The sequence below is a fragment of the Rhinatrema bivittatum genome, chromosome 4 (assembly GCF_901001135.1).
Source record: "Rhinatrema bivittatum chromosome 4, aRhiBiv1.1, whole genome shotgun sequence".
In the NCBI taxonomy this organism is placed as follows: Eukaryota; Metazoa; Chordata; class Amphibia; order Gymnophiona; family Rhinatrematidae; genus Rhinatrema; species Rhinatrema bivittatum.
The window spans coordinates 264,361,330-264,379,481 of record NC_042618.1 but is presented as its reverse complement, the minus strand read 5'-3'; the positions used below and the strand labels follow the sequence as shown (position 1 = coordinate 264,379,481).

Sequence of the window (18,152 nt, the reverse complement as noted above, 5' to 3'; positions counted from 1 at the left end):
ACCCCGGCTACCACTGACCACGTCTCCTGATTCTGGCTTTGTCCCTTGCCTCGTCATCGCCTATGCTGTACTGGCCTTCCTTATTCCTCCAGTTCTACAGCCTAGTGACCGACTGCGCTCCCTTGCTGCTCATGGGCATGCCTCTCTACTACCTTTCCGCAAGACCCCGAGAGGCCCACTTAAGTCCAAGCGGCCCTGGTCCCTATGGGCTCCACCCGGGGGGACTGCGGGCTTCCAGTGGTGAAGCTCATCCTGGTAGGGACCAGGAAGCACCTGCCCCCTAGGGGCAGGTGCTTCCTGATCCCTACCAGGGAGCCATTCTACACTGCCCCAGGACCAGGGTCCACCTCCAAGCACAACAATATCTACATATACAAATCTGTTCCATATCAAAACAGGTAACATTAACTCTATACATTTTTCACCTCTATAAATAATTGTAACCTTGTTTTAAATTTTAAATCATATTTACAAAATAAACATGATATCCAAGAAAAAAAAAAAAAAAGAGGTAAAACATTCCTTACATTACAATTTATAATGTAAAACACACAAAATCCTTACAGTTCCCATCTAGAAGCCACTAAAAAAAAAAAAAAAATTGAAACAGATTAAACCATCCCTCCTACCCTTACCTAATATCTCTCTTCAAGCTGTTTTATCTAAAATAAAGGTTTCTAAATGCCTATCAGGATTCAAGAACTCTTCCAGTTTGGTACTCATGTTCCCATGTAGTGATGAGCTAGGGTGCAGTACATGGGGAAGAGGAATAGCCTAGTGGTTCTATAACCACTACAAACCAGGAGACCAGAGTTCAAGTCCTGCTGTCGCTCCTTGTGACCTTACCCTCCATTGCCTCAGGTACAAAACTTAGAGTGTAAGCCCTCTGGGGATAGGGAAATACCTGCTCCTGCGGGCCGGCGTCATCGGGGACAGCTGCGGCCGGCCCTGATGACGTCGGCTCAAATACTTAAGGTGCGAGCCGCACCACAGCCAGCCTCTTTCACCTCTCCCCTGGGACCAACAGTGAGGCACAGCTGTGGCGCGACTTGGATCACAACCACATGACTAAATTGTTCACGGAGGCAGCGATTTCATCGAGAACAGAAGAATAAAAATAATTAAAAAAAAAAAATTCTGGCGGACCGCAGCCTACGACCCGGGAGCAGCCAAGAGGGCCGGCAGCCATGTGGGCTCAAAAAACAGAGTTCACACAGCAGCAAATTTAAAAAAATAAAATACAATTTTTCATATACATTTAAAAGAACTGCGGCACCCAGCAAGAGAAGAAAAAGAAAGCACCAGGGTGCAGGGAGGCCTTCTGTGCCAGGCAGCCGCCCCCACCCAGGAGTGAAAGGGGAAGGCATCAAGCACGAGAGAACAAGATCAGCGGCACAGTGAGTACTCAATGGGAAGGGGACCAAGAACCCGCTACATGGGGCAGAGAGGCACCTCTACTCAGGGCACGTAGAGCCGAAGGGGAATGAGGACGGCTGGAGGGGAGAGGTCGTGGAAGGGACCCCCCGCAACGCAGTACCGAGAGTACAAACGGGCGGAACGAGGATTGTGGTGCGCTGAGGACACGGGTCCCACAACGAAACAGGGGGCGGTGTACGACGGCAGCGAACCTAAAGAATAACACCGCTGGTGCAAACACAGGCACGGGAGACCAGACACAGACTATGGGTTTCCCTTATTTACCGGGGTTCCCTCCTCCTTGGGCCTGCGGACCTTGGATGCAGCCAGCCAGCACCAACGGCAGTAGCAGCAACCCGGGACCTAACACATTCCCGCAATGGTCACAAACGGCCTATGCTGGGGGATGCCATTCCCAGTATATCCAAGGGGATATTGGCCGGGACAGCAGGGCATGCGGAACAACCAAGAGGACCAAGGGAAGACTAGGAGAATTCACCGGCAGCTGGGTGCAGTGGGTGTGCTGGACGCACGGCAAGAAGAAGAAATAGTAGTAACACTGCGGCCAAGAGTCAGTCCGAAGGAGAGAACCAATTCAGCAAGACAACCGGGGCAACGACAGATAGCGACGGAGAGGACATGATACTACCAGAGGTGCGTGCAGGGAACGCAGTCGCAGCAGAAGCTGGCTCGAGCAACAACTGGATGAGTTATCCAAGCCTACTGTTTCAATTCCACAGCCCCTCGCTAACACGGCGGTAGCGCATGCGTCAAAAAAGAAATGAAGCGGAAAGCGGAGGAGAAGGTACAGTTCAAGTTCCAGTGACAGTAGCTCATCTTCGGACTCCGATAGCACAGACGAGGACAGCTTAACCCAGGCACAGTCGGCACATGGAGAGGCGGCAGCAACCTAGACGCCGGCGAACAGCGTAACCCCTCTATGGTTAAGTGTGCAGAGGAAGCTGCGAAAAAGGATTGGAAAGAGAAAATACATCAACATCTTCCGACTTATGGAAGGAAGGAGAAGTTCAAGAAACAGAAAAAAGAAAAAAGGCAGAGATGCACTGCCAGAGGGCAGCAAGACCATACCGAGCAACATATGGACCTGGACCAGAGCATATTTCAGACTGATGAGTGTCATAACAAAAGACGATCCATCGCAATGCGGACCGATGCTTGGGTACACAGACACAATTTTGGAGGCGCAAAGAGCATATGAGGGCTGGGCGTGGCTAAATTATGACGAGCGCTTCCGGGACAAGATGGAGGAGACCGAAACAATGTCCTGGGGGACACACGATGTCGACTTATGGTTAAAACAAATGACAAACAGGGCTGCGGCACTCCCATTCCAAAATATGGCATTATCTCCCCTGGCGGTGGTACAAAGAAGGAGCCAAGCAAATACAGACTAATCCAAAACCTATCGTTCCCACCGGGGCTCTCTGTCAACGACCACTTGCCACAGGAAGAATGTTCCATACAATATGCCTCATTTGACAGTGCGATCACTCTTCTTCAGAGGTGTGGAGAGTCTTCAGTCATGGCAAAAACTGACATCGAATCGGCATTTCGGCTGCTGCCAGTCCACCCATCTAGTTTTCCATTGCTGGGCTTCAAGTTTTGTGGGATGTTTTACTTTGACAAGTGCATGCCCATGGGATGCTCCATGTCCTGCGCCTATTTCGAGGCGTTCAGTTCATTTTTGCATTGAGTGATGGCAGAAAGGGCCCAGTTAGACAATATAATACACTACTTAGACGACTTCCTGTTTGTCGGCCTGGCTGGAACAAAGATGGCGGCTCGCCTGTTACAGACCTTTCAGGAGGTGGCGGAGGAATTTGGAGTTCCGTCTTCTCTTGTGCAAGCGGAGGGCCAACCACCACAATGTGCTTCCTCGGCATTGAGTTGGATTCTAAGAGGATGATATCCAGACTCCCAATGGACAAACTCCAAAAATTGCGTGACCTACTCGACAGGGCATCCAAGGCGAAGAAGATGACACTCCGGGAGGTGCAGACAATGTTGGGAGCATTTAACTTTGCCTGCCGAGTAATCCCTATGGGCAGAACCTTCCTGTGCAGACTAGCCGTGGCGACAGCAGGAGTCCGACACCTGCACCATTCCATCAGGATATCACAACCTATACGCGAGGATCTGGCGATATGGGCCTTATTCCTGAGCAGTTACAACAGCATATCGGTCTGGCAGGAGCCCCCGGTCTCAAGCCGTGACTTGGACATTCATTCAGATGCTTCTGGGGAATGGGGATTCGGCGTGTACTGTCAGGGTGCGTGGGCCGCCACGCAATGGCCGGCCGCATGGGTGGATGAAGGAATAACAGCAAATATAACATTCCTGGAGCTTTTCCCCATATGGGTGGCATTGATAATCTGGGGGGAGCGCTTGCAGAACAAACACATCATATTCTGGTGTGACAACCAAGCCGTGGTTTCAGTCATCAACAGACAGTCAGCCAAATGACCATGGGTGGCAGACCTCTTTCGGCAAGTAGTCCTAAGTAGTTTGCGCATTAATACCACTGTAAAGGCGCGACATGTCCCAGGGTTTTATAATGGTGTGGCGGATTCACTATCTTGTGCTAAATGGTCTTTGTTCCGTAAACAGGTACCCGATTCCAATGAACTGGCAACTCCAGTACCGGAGCATGTATGGGCAATTGGTCGCCAACCGCGTTAAAACTTTTGCGACGATCTGTGGCTCCCATCACGTGGGATGCTTATTGCAGGGGATACCGAAGTGTGTGCTCCTTCCTGAGACAACATGGTTGGAAAAAAGGACCGGTGGCAGAGGAACAGATTGTGGCAAACATATCGTGGGCCAAGGATGCAGGACTGTCCAGGGGCATGGTAGTGAAGCAGCTAGCTGGGCTGGCATTTTTCATAGGAGCCCAAAGTTGGGGGGACCCTACCAAAGGATTTCTGACTCGAAAAATGTTGAAGGGTTGGGGAAGGAGATTAGGGGTCCAGAGGGATTGGCGGCATCCCATAACCCACAATTTATTAATATTAATATGGCATAGGTTGGGCGACGTATGCCATTCAACATTAGAGACAGTTATTTAGGTTAGCTTTTACACTAGCCTTCTTCGGCGCGCTATGCATTGGCGAGCTGGTGGCGACATCTAAGAAGGATGTTGGTCACATAGGAATGCTGGTGCGGAATGTCACGAAGCAGGGGGACATGTTAATGTTTATACCAAGGTCCAAAACAGATCAATCGGGGCGGGGAGCTACCATGACACTAAAATGATTGCACAGTCAGGTCACTTGTCCGTTGGCCAACTTAGAGAAATATCAAGCCATGCGACCTACAAAAGGGGATCATTTACTTATACATGCGGACTTGGCCCCCTTAACGCAATACCAGTTTTCAGCGATACTCAAGCAAACCTTAAAGGAGATAGGAGAGAATGCAGATAACTTTGGGACACACTCTTTCAGAATAGGAGCGGCCACTAGCACGGCGCCGGCAGGGTTCACAAAGGAGGCCATACAACAGATAGGGAGATGGTGCTCGGCTGCGGTAAATTCTTATGTCAGGCTGGATCGGGCCGGCGCATTACAACAGGTCGATTAATTTGCTTATTTTATTGCAGAATCGTGTTCTAGGTTGCTACAGGTGTGGATTGTGGGGCACTCATTTGTCCATTGGGCAGAACAGAGGGCACGGCAGTGCAGATAGGGCTCACATCTGGGCTTGGCACATTGGGGGGTGCGCATCACTTGGATGGGAAAGCGCAGAATGCGCTGGGAGCAGTTACTTCCCATACTATGGGTCAAGAGGGATTCATTGGCCAGACCGCACATCATAATAATACACCTGGGTGGGAACGATTTAGGGGCAATGTCATGCAGACAGCTGTTACGGCAGGTGAAGAGGGACCTACTGGAAATACGTTCAGGGTTCCCGGGAGTGCCTATTTGCTGGTCCAACACAAAATCACGCATTAAATTTGCAAAACAAAAGTTATGGGGGAGAGCCCGGAAGAAGTTAGACAGGTCGGAAGATGGTTGGTGTGCATGGGAGGCTGTCAGATACGGCACGCATGGGCCGATGAACAGTGCAAAGGTTTTTACTGGCAGGACAGGGTACACCTATTTGATATCGGGTATGACCTTTTCAATAACGAAATACAAGAGGCACTCGAAAGGATTAGATTATTAGACCTAGGTCAGCCACGAGGCTAACAAAAGGCAGGTTGTAAAAGGGGTGGAGAGATCACGCCCGGAGGTAGGGCCCCCTTGCTTGTAAACACAGCGGGGGGGTTGGAAGTGATGTCGCCTTGCTAGAATCGTGGCGGGCGGCAAAAGGGGGCGTGGTTCCAGTAGCGGTGAGACCGTAGGATTGGCCCGGGTGGGTGAACTGTTATAATGTTGAGTTCATATTAACTGTTATGTTAATAAAAGCTGCGGCCGATTAATATCAAGATTAATGTGTAACATGCAATTATTTCAGGGATGGAAAAGGGGGAGGATGCCGAAGGGAGCCGGTGAGGCGTCACGGCTCCCAGAGTCAAAGCCATGCTGACTTTGTTCTATTAAACCATGTCTTTCTATATGTTCTGTGATTTTGATCTTTAGAACACTTTCCACTATTTTTCCTGGCACTGAAGTCAGGCTATAACTGGTCTGTAGTTTCCCAGATCGCCCCTGGAGCCCTTTTTAAATATTGAGGTTACATTAGCCACCCTCCAGTCTTCAGGTACAATGGATGATTTTAATGATAGGTTACAAATTTTAACTAAGATCTGAAATTTCACTTTTGAGTTCCTTCAGAACCTGGGGTATATACATCCGGTCCAAATGATTTACTACTCTTCAGTTTGTCAATCAGGCCTACCACATCTTCTAGGTTTACCGTGATTTGGTTCAAGAAAACCTTCACAACAAGTATCTCCCCAACATCCTCTTCAGTAAACACCAAAGCAAAGACATTGTTTAATCTTTCCACGATAGCCTTATCTTCTCTAAGAGCCCCTTTAACCCCTCGATCATCTAACGGTCCAACTGACTCCCTCACAGGCTTTCTGCTTCGGATATATTTTAAAAAGTTCTTACTGTGAGTTTTTGCCTCTATGGCCAACTTCTTTTCAAATTCTCTCTTAGATTGTCTTATCAGTGTCTTACATTTAGCTTGCTAGCGCTTATGCTTTATCCTGTTTTCTTCTTTAGGATCCTTCTTCTAATTTTTGAATGAAGATCTTTTGGCTAAAATAGCCTCTTTCACCTGCAGAGTTCAGCGATGGGAAGAGGAAATAGAAGAGGAACAGAGAATAGATAAGGGGAAACTGGGAACAGAGCACGCTAGGGAAATGCAGAGCATAGAGCAGACAGAGGAGTAATAAACCAATCCACTGAGAGTACTGAGAGGAGAGGATCAGCTTGCTGGTGGCTGAAAGGAATCAGTAAGTTTTTGCTTGGGACATTGTCTTTTTTAAAAGTATTGAGGCAAAGTTAACTATTTGGTAATATTATTTAGTGTGTTTGCGTTTTAGTGTGTTTGTGCTTTTAATACTCAGTAAGACAGCGAATAAACAGAAGTTAGACTGTATTTTTAAATAGTCAGTCAGTAAGGCAGCTAGTAAGCAGAAGGTAGAGTGTTTGTATATTAAAAAAAAAAAAAAAAGTAGCCAGAAGCTAGAAATAAGCTAGGTGCAGCGTATACCTAAGTAAAAAGGTTGAAAAGTGCAGTTCAGTTACTCACCTTGGAAAGGTGTTGAGGTAGTGGGATTTGGTTTGATTAGGTACCAATATTTGTTAATCAAGAGAGCAGTGAGTCACTCTGGCTGACTAACTTAAGTTAGACTGTTTCTATTTCCCAACCCTCCCACCCACCCCCTAGCTCATCCTTTAATTTATAGGCAGGTGCCACTTTAAAAACAAAAAAAAAAACAAAAAAAACCCAAACAGTTCTTTGAACTTCACTTCACAATTTACCCACACCTGACTGAGAGTTTGATCATTCCCCTGTAGGCCAGTACTAGACATATAGTGAATTCACTTATACATTTAAAGGACATTAATTAGACACATTCCAACTCCCACAGCAACCTAAAACCTAAGTAGGAACTGAACAAATTTATGAAGGCAGCAGTCCAGCAACAAGAGGGGGCTTCCCAGTCTTTTGCATCGAGTGTCACATGTATGATTTTTTACCCGCCGGTGAGAAATTGTACATATGCAAGCGATGCAAAGAGCTCCTGGCACTCAGAGAATGAGTGCGATCTTTAGAGGATCGAGTGGCAGACCTGGAGTAGCTGAGGCAGACAGAGAAGTATATAGATGAGACCTTCAGGGACATAGTAGCCAAGTCCCAACTTCAGACTGGCAGCCCTGGTGCTGCCTTGAAGGAAGGTGGTCTCATGATTGGAAAGCATCAACCTGGTGCAGCAGGAAAGGATCCTGTAGCAAGGACTTGCTCTCCAGGTGATGCATTGTCCTTTCGCACCGAGGATATCTCCCCAAGGCCTACTGCACAGGAGGGAAGGGTTAGATCGGCCATCATAGTTGATTAGATTATTAGGAATGTAGAAAGCTGGGTGGCTGCTGGGCGTGAGAACCACGTAGTAATATGCCTACCTGGTGCAAAGGTGGAGGACCTAACGCGTCACCTAGATGGTACATGTGGGCACCAACGACATAGGAAAATGTGGGAGGGACGTTCTGGAAGCTAAATTTAGGCTCTTAGGTAGAAAACTTAAATACAGAACCTCCAGGGTAGCATTCTCTGAAATGCTCCCTGTTCCACACGCAGGTCACCAGAGGCAGGCAGAGCTCGATGGTGCAAGGAAAAGGGATTCAGTTTTGTTAGGAACTGGGGAACCTTTTGGGGAAGGGGGAGTCTCTTCCGAAGGGATGGGCTCCACCTTAACCAGGGTGGAACCAGACTGCTGGCACTAACCTTTAAAAAGGAGATAGAGCAGCTTTTAAACTAGAACAAAGGGGAAAGCAGATAGTCGCTCAGCAGCGCATGGTTCGGAGAGAGGTATCTTCAAAGGATACTAATGATGCATTAGAATTAGGGCATCCCGACACTGAGGTTCCAATAATAAAAAAAGTAGCCCAAGTGCCTGTAACTAAAAACTCACCCGAGCTAAAAAATTCTAACTTATCCCTATCAATTAAAAAGCAGAACGAAAATATAAACAAAAACAAACTTTGAAATGTTTGTATGCTAATGCCAGGAGTCTAAGTAGTAAGATGGGAGAATTAGAATGTATAGCAGTGAATGATGACATAGACTTAATTGGCATCTCAGAGACATGGTGGAAGGAGGACAACCAATGGGACGGTGCTATACCGGGGTACAAATTATACCTCAATGACAGAGAGGAGCACCCGGAAGGCGGTGTGGTGCTTTATGTCCGGGATGGCATAGAGTCCAACAGGATAAAATCCTGCATGAGACTAAATGCACAATTGAATCTTTATGGGTAGAAATCCCTTGGTGTTTCAGGGAAGACTTTAGTGATAGGAGTATACTACTGTCCACCTGGTCAAGATGGTGAGACTGTCAGTGAAATGCTAAGAGAAATTAGGGAAGCTAATCAAATTGGTAGTGTGGTAATAATGGGAGACTTCAATTACCCCAATACTGACTGGGTAAATGTATCATCGGTACATGCTAGAGATATAAAGTTCCTGGATGGAATAAAAGACATTTTTATGGAGCAACTGGTTCAGGAACTGACAAGACAGGGAGCAATTTTAGATCTAATTCTCAAGTGGAGCACAGGATTTGGTGAGAGAGGTAACGGTGGCAATAGTGATCATAATATGATCAAATTTGAACTGACGACTGGAAGGGGTACAGTAAGCAAATCCACGGCTCTTGTGCTAAACTTTCAAAAGGGAAACTTTGATAAAATGAGAAAAATTGTTAGAAAAAAACCCAAAAGGAGCAGCTACAAAGGTAAAAAGTGTACAAGAGGCATGGTCATTATTAAATACCATCCTAGAAGCACAGTCCAGATGTATTCCACACATTAAAAAAAGGTGGAAAGAAGGCAAAATTATTACTGGCATGGTTAAAAGGGGAGGTGAAAGAAGCTATTTTAGCCAAAAAAATCTTCATTCAAAAATTGGAAGAAGGATCCAACAGAAGAATACTTATACTTCACGCACATCCAGCATAGCTCTCTGCTTCCACGGCAGGGAAGAAAGTCTGATACTTCACTTTCAATGCATATTCAGCATAGCTCTCTGCTTCAACGGCAGGGAGTGAAGAAAACTGGATCTATATACAGACAACAACCAACAAGGACTGAATTACATAGTCTGGGTAAACAAATAAGCATGGGTGTAGCTTGCTTACTGTGGTGGTTACTACCCCTAACTAATTAAGCTAGATATTTCACTTAGATGCAGCTTCAACACTGCTCTCTACATTAATGGTGGGGGTGGAAGGGAAATAGAACCAAAAGGTTACTAAGAGCCACGAGTAACAGATAAGTATGAGAAAAAAAAAGTACGAAACTTGCTGGGCAGACTGGATGGGCCGTTTAGTCTTCTTCTGCCATCATTCCTATGTTTCTATGTAAGAAAATAGGATAATGCATAAGCATTGGCAAGTTAAATGTAAGACATTGATAAGACAGGCTAAGAATCACAGTGAACCTAGAAGATGTGGTAGGCCTGATTGACAAACTGAAGAGTAGTAAATCACCTGGACCGCATGGTATACACCCCAGAGTTCTGAAGGAACTAAAAAATGAAATTTCAGACCTATTAGTAAAAATTTGTAACCTATCATTAAAATCATCCATTGTACCTGAAGACTGGGGGATAGCTAATGTAACCCCAATATTTAAAAAGGGCTGCAGGGGCGATCCGGGAAACTACAGACCGGTTAGCCTGACTTCAGTGCCAGGAAAAATAGTGGAAAGTGTTCTAAACATCAAAATCACAGAACATATAGAAAGACATGGTTTAATGGAACAAAGTCAGCATGGCTTTACCCAAGGCAAGTCTTGCCTCACAAATCTGCTTCACTTTTTTGAAGGAGTTAATAAACATGTGGATAAAGGTGAACCGGTAGACGTAGTGTACTTGGATTTTCAGAAGGCGTTTGACAATGTTCCTCATGAGAGGCTTCTAGGAAAAGTAAAAAGTCATGGGATAGGTGGCGATGTCCTTTCGTGGATCACAAACTGGCTAAAAGACAGGAAACAGAGAGTAGGATTAAACGGACAATTTTCTCAGTGGAAGGGAGTGGGCAATGGAGTGCCTCAGGGATCTGTATTGGGACCCTTACTTTTCAATATATTTATAAATGATCTGGAAAGAAATATGACGAGTGAGGTAATCAAATTTGCAGATGATACAAAATTGTTCAGAGTAGTTTAATCACAAGCAGATTGTGATAAATTGCAGGAAGACCTTGTGAGACTGGAAATTTGGGCATCGAAATGGCAGATGAAATTTAATGTGAATAAGTGCAAGGTGATGCATACAGGGAAAAATAACCCATGCTATAGTTACACAATGTTAGGTTCCATATTAGGTGCTACCACCCAAGAAAGAGATCTAGGCGTCATAGTGGATAACACATTGAAATAGTCGGTTCAGTGTGCTACAGCAGTCAAAAAAGCAAACAGAATGTTGGGAATTATGAGGAAGGGAATGGTGAATAAAATTGAAAATGTCATATGCCTGTGTATCTCTCTCCATGGTGAGACCACACCTTGAATACTGTGTACAATTCTGGTCGCCGCATCTCAAAAAGATATAATTGTGATGGAGAAGGTACAGAGAAGGGCGACCAAAATGTTAAGGGGAATGGAACAGCTCCTCTATGAGGAAAGACTAACGAGGTTAGGACTTTTCAGTTTGGAGAAGAGACGGCTGAGAGGGGATATGATAGAGGTGATTAAAATCATGAGAGTTCTAGAACAGGTAGATGTGAATTGGTTATTTACTCTTTCGGATATTAGAAAGACTAGGGGGCACTCCATGAAGTTAGCATGTGGCACATTTAAAACTAATCGGAGAAAGTTCTTCTTCACTCAGTGCACAATTAAACTCTGGAATTTGTTGCCAGAGGATGTGGTTAGTACAATTAGTATAGTTGTGTTTAAAAAAAGGATTGGATAAGTTCTTGGAGGAGAAGTCCATTACCTGCTATTAATTAAGTTGACAGCCACTGCTATTACTAGCAACAGTAACATGGAATAGACTTAGTTTTTGGGTACTTGCCAGGTTCTTATGGCCTGGATTGGCCATTGTTGGAAAAAGGATGCTGGGCTTGATGGACCCTTGGTCTGACCCAGTATGGCATGTTCTTATGTTCTTAAACCTTCTGACCCCAAATATAAAAGTCAAAGAATGCCCATGGAGGAGGGCGAAAATTTAAAAAGTGCAGAAGTAAGGAGAAGAAAGGGAAAAGAGGGTAAGATGGTTGAGAGAGGAGGCGGCAGAAATTGGGAGAATGTGAGAGAAAGAGTGGAGGGTTGAAAACACGGTGGAAAGGCAAGGGGGCAGAGACTATGGTATGGATGAGCTGGGGTTGGAGAAAATAATAACTTATGGGATTTGAGTGTTTCCTTAATTTTTGTTTTCACTACATGAATCTTCCTTATATCTGCATTACCTGCCACATTCTGAACATATTAATATGTTTGCTAGTATCTTTGCTGGGGTGGGGGAACCTGTAATTTGTGTCGAATTCAGCATTCCTTGTCATTTTCAAAAGTTGGTCCTATGCTCAAAGTTTCTTTTGCTTCAAATTACCTCTAGGACAAACTTCTTTTCACATTCTTTCTTGGCCTGTCTTACTACTATTTTACATGTAATTTGCTAATACTTATGCTCTTGCTAATTTTCATTTGGGTCTGCTTTCCATTTTTTGAAAGATGGCCTTTTGGCTGAGCCTTTTGATGGCCTTTTGGTGAGCCTTTCACCTCACCATTAAACCATGTTGGCACTCCTTGGTCTTCCTTCTAAATAACATAAGAAATGCCATTCGGGGTGAGACCAAGCCCAATATCCTGCTTCCAACAGTGGCCAATCCAAGTCACATGTACCTGGCAAGTACCCAAACATTAGACAGATCACAAGCTACTGTTGCTTATTAATTACCGTAATAGCAGTATATGGATTTAACCTCTAGGAAATTATCCAAACCTTTTTTAAACCCAGTAACACTAACTTCTGAAACCACATCCCCTGGCAATGATTTCCAGAGTTTAACTATATGATGAGTGAAAAAGAATTTTCTTTGATTTGTTTTAAATGAGCTACTTGCTAATTTCATGGAGTGCCCCCTGGTCCTGAGAGAGTAAATAACCGATTTACATTAACTTGTTCATGATTTTGTAGACTTCTATCATATCCCCCCCCCCCCCTCAGTGATCTCTTCTCCAAACTGAAGAGCCATAACTTCTTTAGCATTTCCTCATAGGGCAGCTGTTTCATGCCCCATATTTTGGATGCCCTTCTCTGCACTTTCTCCAGTGCAGTTATATCCTTTTTAACATGCGGTAACCAGAATTGCACACAGTATTCAAGGTGTGGTCTCACCATGGAGCAATACAGAGGCATTATGACATCCTCTGTTTTATTTTCCATACCCTTCCTAATAATTCCTAACATTCTCAAATTCGGGCAGAAGAGAACACATCTCCCCCATCCTAAAATATCTACACTGGCTACCAATACGTTTCAGAATTCTACACAAGTCCCTCACAATTATCCACAAAACCATCCACAATCAAGCATCTCTTATTTATTTTATTTATTTAAGTTTTTTTATATACCAACATTCAAGACGGTAGTCCCATCATGCTGGTTCACAAGAAACAGGGGTGCAATTATAATAAACTTAACAATTTGAACAATCGTGCAGAAAAGCAGTTACATGTAACAAGGAAATAAATAACTTTGAGTAAGAAGGAAAATGAAGATCAGATAATTATATATATATAATAACATTGTAAGAGGTGGCTATTAATGCTATTACTAGCGAAGTGTGTTGATTGATGGGAGTTAAATACTGTTAGAGTTAGGAAAGGCCTGCGTGAACAGCCACGTCTTAAGTCTTTTCTTGAATGTTGAGATGCTGGGTTCCATTCTAAGATCCGGGGGAATGGAGTTCCATAAAGTTGGACCAGCTGTGGAGAAGGCCCGATCTCTAAGTGTAATGTGTCTGGTAGTTTTGGCTGGAGGAACTTGAAGTGATCCTTTGTAAGCATCTCTTGTCGGTCTTGTAGAGTTGTGTAATTGGAGGGGGATATGGAGATCAATTGGGACTAATTGATGGATGATTTTGAAAATGGTGAGAATGGCCTTGTAGATTATTCTGTAGTGGATTGGGCAGCCAGTGGAGGTGCATCAGGATAGGGGTTATGTGTTCTCTTCTTCTGGTGTTAGTGAGTATACGGGCGGAGGCATTTTGGACCATTTGCAGTGGTTTGGTGTGTGATGAAGGGAGACCAAGCAAGATGGTGTTACAATAGTCCAGCTTTGCGAAAATGATTGATTGTAGAATCGTTCTGAAGTCATGTGTGTGGAAGAGAGGTCGTATTCTTTTCAGCACTTGGAGCTTATAAAAGCAGTCTCTGGTGGTTCTATTGATGTTAGCTTTCAGGTTTAGGTGATTGTCAATTAGAACTCCTAGGTCTCTCACTTGTGTAGTATTTGGTAAGGCTGGATGAGTGTGTGTGAGGGAGCTGTTTTCTGGTGTGATGAGTAGAAGTTCCGTTTTTGATGAATTTAGTATCAGGTTGAGGCTTGTTAGAAGCTGTTTGATATTTTGGAGGCAGGTTTCCCAGTGAGAGAGAGTTTTCGCGAGCGACTCCTTGATGGGCATCAGGACCTGAATATCGTCAGCGTAGAGGAAGTGTTTGAGATTGAGGTCAGTGAGAAGTTTACATAAGGGTAACAGATAAATGTTAAACAGGGTAGGAGACAGGGATGAGCCCTGAGGGACTCCTACTGACGCGGGGTGAAGTGAGGATTCTTTATTATGAATCTTAACCTTATATCCTCTATTGCTGAGGAAGGTTCTGAACCATGATAGGGCAGTGCCTGAGATACCTATGGCTGTTAGTTGGTTGATGAGAAGGGAGTGATTGACCGTGTCAAATGCAGATGAAAGGTCAAGTAGGATCAAAAGGAAGGCTTGTCCTTTGTCTAGGCCTAGGGTGATGTGGTCAGTCATAGAGATGAGGAGGGTTTCCGTGCTTAAGGTTTTACGGAATCCGTATTGTGATGGGAATAGTAGGTTATTGTCTTCAATGTAGTTTGAGAGTCGTGAGTTTACCAATTTTTCCATTATCTTGGCTATGAAGGGGAGGTTAGCTATCGGTCTAAAGTTGTTAGGATCGTTTGGGTCGAGATTTGGTTTTTTGAGAAGGGGTTTGAGTGAGGCTAGTTTGAGGTTGTCAGGGTAGAATCCTTGTGTGAGGGAGCAATTTATGATGTCTGCCAGGGTTTTGGAGATAGAATCTGGAATTGATAGTAGTAGTTTAGTTGGGATGTGATCTGAAGGGTGAGAGGAAGGTTTCATTTTCCTTAGAATTCCTTGGATCTCAATGGATGAAGTTGTGTCAAGTTCTTCTAACTGAGTGTTGTTGATTGATGGTTGGGGAGTGGTTAGAGGAACAGTGGGGTTAGTGGGGAGCTGAGATAGAAGAGTGTTGATTTTGTTGCTGAAGAATAGTGCTAATTCTTCCGCTTTCGATTGGGCTTGGTCATGTGCAATCTCTGATTGGTTTAATTGTGTGAGGTTGGCTACATAGCTGAAGAGGGCTTTGGCATCGAATACAAGGTCGTGTATCTTCGAGGCGTAGTAGTCCCTCTTGGATCTTAAGGTGCTTGCTTTGTATTGATGCAGAAATGATTTGTAGATTGAGAGGGTGTTGGTTCCTGGGTTTTTGCGCCATTTAGCCTCGTTTTGTCTAAGTTGGAGTTTGAGCTTTCTTAGTTCTGAGGAGAACCAGGGCTGTCTTTTGGAGGAATTCTGGTGAGGTTTTTTTGTAATTGGAGGGCATAGCTTGTTAGCTATAGTTTCGGTGATTGTATTCCATGATCGAAGTGCTGAGTTCGGATCTGTAAGGTCCAGATGGTGGAGTTGTGGTGATAGGTGATTGTTGAGGTCTTCTGGGGAGCAAGTTTTCCTGTATGTGAAGGAGGGTGAAGGAATGCAAGCCGGGCTCGTATCTTTTATAGCGAATGAAGTTGTAATGAGGTAGTGATCTGACCACGGGACCTTTGTGCAATTTGGGATAGATACAGGCTTGATTGCAGCGTTAACGAAGATCAGATCTAACGTGTGGCCGGCTTTGTGGGTGGGTTTGTTAACTAATTGAGTGAAGCCTAGCGCTGAGAAGGCTGTAAGAAGTGTTTCACAATTGGGTGATGGGGTAGGGTTATCAACATGCATGTTGAAATCACCTAGAATTATAGCTGGTGAGTCAAAGTTGATGAGGGAAGAGGTTAATTCGACCAGGGGTGAAGCATCTGTTTCCAGGAGTCCTGGGGGAGCATATACGAGAAGGATTTGGAGCTTGTCTGAGGTGAAAAAGCCGAATTCAAGTTTTGAATTGGAATTGGATTGATGTAGAGAGAAACTGAGGTCCTTTTTAGTTGCTAAAAGAATACCTCCTCCCTTTTTTTTCTGACGAGGAAGCGAGAAGAAGTCGTAAGCCTCTGTAGGTAATTGATTAATTATTGCTGTGTCTGATGGTTTTAACCACGTTTCAGTGATTGCACATATCTCCGGTTTCACGTCGATGAGGTAGTCGTTTAGGATTACAGACTTTTTCGTTAGAGATTGAGCATTGAAAAGGCTTAAAGAGAAAAGGGTGAGGCCTAGAAGTTGCGTGGTAGGAGTGATCATAATTGAAGAAAGGGATTTTAGGTTGTGTTGTTGGGCATGTCAGAAAGGAATTCTTTTAGGTGGTGTATTATGTTGGAGGATTGGAATTGTGAAAAATGGGGCCATTTGTAGGAACTATGTTGGGAGATTATAAAGTTTATGATAGAGGGGCTATGTGAATGTTGGAGGCTTGTAGATGCAGGTTTGATGAATGCTAGAGGCTTGCTGGAGAGGCTGTGTGAGTGCTTGAAACTTACAGGTGGGTCATGAAGAGTGCTAGGAGCTTGAAGGTGAGGCTGGATGACTGCTGGGAGCTTGAAGGTGAGGCTGGATGACTGCTGGAAGCTTGAAGGTGAGGCTGGATGACTGCTGGAAGCTTGCAGGTGAGGCTGAATGACTGCTGGAATCTTGCAGGTGAGGCTGGACGAATGCTGGAAGCTTGCCGGTGAGGATGGATAAGCGCTGGAAGCTTGCATGTGAGGTTAGATGAATGCTAGAGGCTTGCAGGTGAGGCTGGAAGAATGCTTGATGCTTGCAGGTGAGGCTGGATGTATGCTGGAATCTTGCAGGTGAGGCTGGATGTATGCTGGATGCTTGCTGGTGATGCTGGATGAATGCTAGAGGCTTGCAGGTGAGGCTGGATGTATGCTGGAATCTTGCCGGTGAGGATGGATGAGCGCTGGAAGCTTGCATGTGAGGTTAGATGAATGCTAGAGGCTTGCAGGTGAGGCTGGATGTATGCTGGATGCTTGCTGGTGAGGCTGGATGAGTGCTGGAAAAATGCTGGTCAAGCATCTCTTAACCTTCAAATGCCACTCAGACTACACACCTCATCCAGACCGATCAGAGAAGCCTACAGAGGATCCCTACACGCCCCTCCAATCAAAGCGACTCACCACATAACCACAAGAGAACGGGCCTTCTCTACAGCGGGACCAACCATTTGGAATACTATTCCCCCTGAACTCAGACAAGAACCCTGCCTATTGACTTTTAGAAAAAGGCTTAAGACTTGGTTATTTAAACAAGCCTTTACATAAATTCACTGATTCCCTATAGCTAAGGTCTCTGATTCACCACAACGAATATTTTTTAGAACTCTCAGCACACTTCAAATATATGGCATTGTATTTGAGTTACCTATGCTCTGTCTTCCTCTTCACCCAGTTCTTCACCCCTGTTTTATTGTAACTTTCTTACTTCTTTACTATGTTAATGTTTTAAGGTTATTGTACCCCAGTTTCCTGTAAACCGACATGATATGACACTGTCATTAATGCCGGTATAAAAAAAGCACCAAAATAAAAAAAAAAAAATTCTGTTTACTTTTTTGATCGACATAGCATACTGGGCAGACGATTTCAATGTATAATCCACCATGAAGCCTAGATCTCTTTCCTGGGTGGTAACTCCTAAGATAGAACCTAACATTGTGAAACTACAGCAAGGGTTATTTTTCCCTATATGTATCCCTTTGCACTTGTCCACGCTAAATTTCATCTGCCATTTGGAAGCCCAATCTTCCAGTCTCACAAGGTCCTTCCTGCAGTTCATCACAATCCGCTTGAGATTTAACTACTCTGCATAATTTTGTCTCATCCGCAAATTTGATCACATTACTCATTGTACCCCTTTTAAATGCATATAATATATTTGATTGGGGCTTCCAAGATGTATTTTTAAACAATGTCCATGCCTTATGCAACTTTTTAACTTTTGCAACTTTCAGGTTTGTTTTTTTTTTAATTAATTTCCCTTATCATAGTCTCCCTTTTTAAAGTTATATGCTACTGCAGTAGTTTTACTTAATGTTATCCCTCCTGTGATTATGTTGAATCTGAACGCATTATGATCACCATTGCTTAGCGGCCCCACCATAGTAACTCCTTGAACTAGAC

General features: G+C 44.5%; 1 protein-coding gene across 3 annotated transcripts in view; it reads right to left on the bottom strand.

Moving 5' to 3' along the window:
• The window catches only part of ARFGAP3 (ADP ribosylation factor GTPase activating protein 3), a 752,488-nt gene that overhangs the window by 59,111 nt on the left and 675,225 nt on the right, over positions 1 to 18,152 (bottom strand). The window lies entirely within an intron of this gene.